Source organism: Aulostomus chinensis, chromosome 12 (genome assembly GCF_037954235.1).
Source record: "Aulostomus chinensis isolate RoL2024-O1b breed Wild chromosome 12, RoL_Achi_v1.0, whole genome shotgun sequence".
NCBI classification, from domain to species: domain Eukaryota; kingdom Metazoa; phylum Chordata; class Actinopteri; order Syngnathiformes; family Aulostomidae; genus Aulostomus; species Aulostomus chinensis.
Genome location: NC_141331.1, coordinates 23,260,572 through 23,266,571, shown reverse-complemented (window position 1 = coordinate 23,266,571; position 6,000 = coordinate 23,260,572). Strand labels below are relative to the sequence as shown.

Here is a 6,000-nt window from a genome sequence, read left to right as displayed (position 1 = left end):
GTGAAGATATACAGCATGGAGTTCATTACCAAACTTTAGTCAAGAAGACAGTTTAAATCTTGAATTCTCCAATAGATTTTTTTCCCTCCGGGCCAAAGTGTTTAGCTTTCTGGATTGATTAAATGTTTATGGGATGCAAGTCATTCCTTCTTTTTTTCTCTATGTCAGCAAATCTGCATAAAATATGAAAATCAGAATGGAATAAACATCTAATCTACCATGCATAAATCAATCTGCAATCAGGAATGATGGGTCAGAAAAAATCTTTTTTCTCAGTGTTAGAGTCAGAAAACCAACAGCATGAGATAAGTTTTTAAGTATCCCTACATTCAAAAATATACTTTTACTATTTATACTTTTCCTGTTCCTTTCACTGGTTTGGTTTCACATCCATCTGCTGAAAGTGCAAAGCTTCTCAGTGCTCATTTTAAATACACTGTGAGCAGGATTTGTGACATCACATCTAGTTGGGCCAGTCTGTGGTCCAGCATATGAAGTACACAATCAAAAGAAACAGCTAGAATAGACGAAGAGGTAACTATCACTCTAAGTGAGGGAGTGGACTATCTATCAATTAAACTTTTAACAGGAAAAAATATTAGTGCATAGATCAATTGATTATACAATGCAATGTATCCTTTTTTGAAAACCCCATATTAGGCTCTTCAAAACAGAGTTTTTGTTCGTTGAGGAGATCATTATTCACTACTGGCAGTAATCACAGATCCCTGCCACTCTGTTGCTTTTAAGGAGGCTGTCCAGGGAAACTAATTGTTTTTCTTTGGTCTGAGATAGGAGATGGGAGTTTTCTGCCTTCATGCCAGTGACAGTAATAGACTGAGGCTACTGTGTTTTTTTGATGTTATCCATGCATCCATTGTTCTAATTTTCCTTAACATGATATCGTAGGAACAACTTCAGTGTATTTCTTGATATTTGCCCCAAATATCCACTGGGCCTCAAGGATGAACTGAGGAGATTTTGGTGATCAGAGGGTCACTGTCACCTCATATAAATAAGTATCACATTCTGATAGTGAAGGCATCATTAGCAATTCAGGTTCTGTACCTTACTGAATGATACTTGAACACAATACAGTATGTGCAGGCACCATGGATTGGACTGATAACATTTTAATTACTGGATGATTGTTTGAAATGCACACCCCTGGTTATCACAGCTATTTGAATTCTGTTTTATCAAAATGAGGCTGACTGATTTTCCTATTCAGCTGCATGTACATTCTTACGCATCATGATGTGAACATACAGATGTATTAATTTGGCGAACCTATCCTGAAAACAGTCAACGCATTTTAATGTTGGAAAAACTATATAAACTCTCCTATCTGGAAATCATTGGCCCAGTAAATCATTCACAGTGGTCAGTAAAATTTGTTCATTAGCCTGGATCTTGAAACAGTCAGCTTTTGGCAAAGGCTCAGAGTTAGTCCTTGTGTTGATGTCATTTCAACTTTGAGACCTGAGCAGCTGATCTACATCAAGGAAAACATATGGAGTTACAGGAGCTGAGGGCAAAAAGGGAATTATACATCGAGAAAAGGAGATGAAATTCTCCCATAATGAGTTCATTTGTCAAGTTGCTGGAAGGCCAGTAAGAGCTGCTTTACACACCTCAACTCTCCTTCATCTCAATTTAAAAAGACCTGAAAAGCTTTTTCAGCAGCACCCAAAAAAACAATTTACATCAATATCAATATCCATCACAAAGTAAATATGTATTACAAACTAAAACTACAGTGAGACAACACAGAAACCTGAATTATATTCTGTATCATTACAAGCCATCTGGGGTTCCATCCATCATTCCATCCATCCATCCATCCATCCATCCATCCATCCATCCATCGTCACCCGCTTCTCCAGAGTCAGTTCATGCAGCTCCAGCAGGGAACTTCCCTTTTCCTTGCAACATAAATCAGCTCTGACTGCCCAGCATGGAGACATAATCACTGCATCTAGTCCACAATCTGCTCTCCCAGCCTCCATCCAGCTGGACATGCCTGGAACGCCTCCCTCAGGACGCACCCAGGTGGCATCTTAACTAGATGCTGTACCACCTCAACTGGCTCCTTTTGATGTAAAGGAGCGGCGGCTCTACTCCAAGTCCCTCATGGATGATTGAGCCTCTAAAAGACAGAGGAAAGCCATTTTGGACACCTGTATTCACAGTCTCATTCTTTCAATTATGATGCATAATTCACGACCATGGGTTAGAGTAGGAATGAAAACTGACCATCCTTCAGGCTCACTTCTCTTACTGTCAGAGTGATGTGGTAAAGTGAATTAAAAAAAACCTTGTTTGTTAAAGTGTGACCCCTGGAAATGGTACAAAATGGTGGAAAATTGCAGACAAAATTTAAAATGACAGACTTCCTCTCTGGTCAAGGTCATAAGACCAATATTTTTTTTTTTGTAGGTCTTGTTATGTGACACGTGTACTGTTTTTTTTGGGAGAATCTTTTTCATCTGGAGTCAAGGTCTAAAGGTTTCTTGAGTCATAGTGAAATATCGACATTCCCCACCACAGCACGGCCTCATGATTTTACAAAGCCTCAAAGTCTGAATCGAGATTCATCATCAAGTTCTTAGGATGTGTGTGACCAAGTTTTTGTTGGAAACAATCAAAAGGTGTATAAAAAAAACTATGTGGTGGCGCGCACATCCAAACAGGTGCTGGAAAAAAAAAACAATAAACTGAGAAAAAAATAGATTATCCGCACACTTGCTCCTGTTCTGTGTTTTAATGATAGTTCACCAAAGTTAACATTTTTGAGCTAATGCTCTTCATCAGACTTAAATGTTTAGAATTCTAATTTATAATTTCATATTTGAAATGTACAAGGGGTCACATGACAAATCCATCAGCGCTTAGAAAAATATATACCAATTTAGAAAATTCACAACTATACCTACAAATATTTACATACGTGTGTTTATAGAAAATATTGTTAAAGTCTATAAGTTAAGTCACATTTCAGAGTGTATAAATGAGTGAAAATATAAATATCAATGACCCAATCAGAGTACTTGTCATAATTACAAGCAAACATGATTTCAGTGTCATATAGTCTACAGGTTACTCATCATATTGTATATTTAGGAGAATACACTCACATTAGCAACTTACAGAGGGCTTCAAATATTTTTCAAAACAACATCAGTTTAGCACACAAATAAGTCATGAGGTTTCATCATATGAGTTGTGTAAGTTATAAAACAGTTAAGAAACCATATGGCCAACGGCAAGCAGCAGACAGATCAGTCAGGGGTCACTGCCAACAGTTGGGAGGAACTGATCTACGAAAGTGATAATTTCTTGCATTTTAATCTATTGTATTGTTGAGTGCTCGGGCCCTAATAAAGAAAAATAAAAATTAAGTTGAGTTTGCCTCTTTGAATGTTATTGTGGTGCCCAATTTGCCTTCGCACGCACATCATGGAGGTGGCTTGGTTGTATGAGGCCTTATAGCGACTAAAGGGTTGCGAATTGGAATCTCCTTTCGACAGCTGCTCTGTTGGAAGTGTCCTGAAGATGAAGTGAATCCCTACTTGCTCCTGATGAGCTGTTTGTCACCTTTCAAGACGGCCTCCACCATCAGTGTGTGTGATTGAATGGGTTAATGCGGAAACATTGTGAAGTTCTTTGAATGCCATCGATATAAAAAAGCCCTATATAAACACAGTACATTTAAAATCACCTTAAGCTAGTGTTAATAAGGGAATTATGTCAGTGGCCTGCTTTTGAAACTGCTCCGACACCTATATCATCTTGTTGTTTTTGACCAATCTTCCCTTGTAATCATAGAATTGTTCCACCCAATTCTTGAGTTTAGAACTGGAACACTTGCTCTTGAAAAAAGTTATTCAAACCTCCAGTCTTTTTGAGAATACATTATTGGATTGATTTCACAATGCATTTAGAGAGCTGTGTGGCTCTCTAAAACCTCCTCAACATGCTTTTTCAATCTCAGGTTGGACAGCATGTTCTTGGTAGGCAGATATTTTGTGTGTTCTCAGTAAACTGGGTAAAAATTGTAGATGTTATCAAATTAGTTTGCCTCTGAAATCTCAAAGCGTGAGCTTGATGATATATTTCTGCTTTTAAATCAAATCTAGCTCAGGCTTAGAGCAGATACTGGCACTGTCTGTTCTCCTGTGAGATACACAGCTTGTGACCAATTGCATTTTAAAAAAAATGTCATTAGCTCACATGTGATAAGGCATACATTTCCAATGAAGGGAATACTCAAGTAAAGTATAGATACAAAAAAACATGTTCCCAAGTGCAGCACTCAGCAGCCCTTGATAAATGTGTCTTGCTGTCAGATGCATTTCTTTCAAACCCCCATGGAATCTTTAATCAAAACAATGCTTAGAAGCTGTAGTATTAGTTGCTCCTCCAAACAGTCTTTTCATTTACAAGTGATTGCTATTTTTTGTCTTTTCATGGTTATTATACAGATAATAGTGATTTTTGAAGCAAGCATTAGTTCAGGTGAAAATTGCTATAATGATAGACCATACCCACTTCAAGTCCTCTTTCCAAGCTGGTACAGAAATCGATAATGACATCCTGTTACACCCCTATATCCCATACTGTTAGAAATGTACAATAACCCATTACAACTAGTCAAGTCAAGTCAAAGTTTATTTCTATAGCATATGTAAAAACAACCTCAGTGGACAGACGCACTGTTCGAGCAATAAAAAATTAAAGTAAATCAACACTTCCTTTAACATAAAGAACAATAAATATTAGCTAAAATAAGCAATAAAAAAATAGCATCAAATAAAACAAGTGTAAAATAAACTGTGCTTGCACAATAAAAGCCAAGAAAAAGCTTGGTCAACCTGGACTAAAGGCCAGCGAGAAGAAATGGGTCTTCAGTGGTGATTTAAAATGATCAAGGCTCAGGGAATCATTAAAATGAAAATGTAGGCTGTTTCATAGTTTGGGAGCCACTGAGCAAAGGCTTTATGGCCTCTGCTTTTGAGGCAGGATCTAAGGATGTCTTACAGCAATTGATTTGCTGACCTCAGTGCTCTGGCTGGAGTGTGAGGTTATAGAAGCTTTGACCAGTAATGTTGTGCCAGGCTGTGAGACTCTTAAAAACAAGTAATACAAATTTAAACAGGATCCTGAAATAAACTGGAAGCCAGTGTAGTGAGGCCAGTTCAGGTGTGATGTGAAAATGCAATTTTTTTGCCTTTCAAAAGGCAGGCTACTATGTATTGTGTACAGAATACAGGCAACATATCCAACATACAATGTGTACTATAACATTTACTGAATTCAGTTCTGTGCCTAAAATGAGGATTTCTAAAATAGTTTTAAATGTTGATCTAAACGAAGGGCAGCACGGTGGTACATTGCTCAGTACTCAGGCCTCACAGCAAGAAGGTTGAGCCCCGGCTTGAGCACAGGGTCTTTCTGTGTGGAGTCTGCATGTTCTCCCTGTGCCTGTGTGGGTTCTCTCTGGGTACTCCGGCTTCCTCCCACAGTCCAAAGATACGCAAGAGGGGACTAGACTAATGAGATACTCTAAATTGACTGTAGGTGTGCCTGTGGGTGCAAAGGGTTGTCTGTCTATATGTGTTGGCCCTGCAATGGACTGGTGACCCATCCGGGGTGAACCCCGCCTCTTGCCTGAAGGGAGCTGGGATAGGCTCCAGTATTCCCACAATAACAGGATAAGCAGAAGAAATTGGATGGATGGATGGATGGATGGATGGATGGATTGATGGATGGATGGATCTGAATATACCAGAATGATAAGTTGACATGTAGATCAGACCAGACATTAGGTGAGGTCAGGGATGGCGCTAAACTGGGGCTACAAAAGTACCCTCAAAAATCTATGTAACCCCTTGATGCTGACATATTTGCTTTGATGGTTGACAAAAGTAAGGACCTGAGTAAAATGGAGTGAGTGTCTGTGATGGTGCGTTACGTGAAAAATGTTCAAGTTTTGGGAGA

At 38.6% G+C, this 6,000-nt stretch overlaps 1 protein-coding gene across 1 annotated transcript in view; it reads right to left on the bottom strand.

The window, feature by feature from the left end:
* The window catches only part of znf385b (zinc finger protein 385B), an 84,232-nt gene that overhangs the window by 14,641 nt on the left and 63,591 nt on the right, over positions 1–6,000 (bottom strand). The window lies entirely within an intron of this gene.